Raw genomic sequence first — 491 nt, 5'->3', positions numbered from 1 at the left:
TCCACCGTGTACCCGCGCGGGTGTGGTTGGGAAATAGATGGGAGTACGTGCGCCATGCATGCACCTCTTCTCTTCGTGCACGTCCCCCACCTACGTGGGTGTGTGTGAGAGATACAAACCGCGTTCGTGAGTGTTTTTTGTTTTGTGGTGGGGGGTGGGGGTGGGGTGGGGGGTTGATTTCGTGAATTATTTGTGGGAATATGTGTCGATGACATCTCAAACAAAATTTTGCATGCAATGTGTGTGAAATGGAGGCCTATCCATATCATACATAGAGGATCGGGCAATCCACGAGAAGAGAGGGAGGGGTCATAGCTATCGATAGAGTCGAAGAGAGGATCAAGTACGGGTGGGTGCGAGATCGATGAAGAGAGCCATCGAAACTGCGTGTGTGTGTCAAGTCAAAGATATAGGGCGACTGGCCTACCGGAACGTTAGAGGGCACATGTCAAGTTTGTGTGTGGCAGAGAGACATGACTAGAGCGCTTGAT

This window comes from Triticum dicoccoides, chromosome 7B, assembly GCF_002162155.2.
Source record: "Triticum dicoccoides isolate Atlit2015 ecotype Zavitan chromosome 7B, WEW_v2.0, whole genome shotgun sequence".
In the NCBI taxonomy this organism is placed as follows: Eukaryota; Viridiplantae; Streptophyta; class Magnoliopsida; order Poales; family Poaceae; genus Triticum; species Triticum dicoccoides.
Note: the sequence above shows the minus strand (reverse complement) of the source record.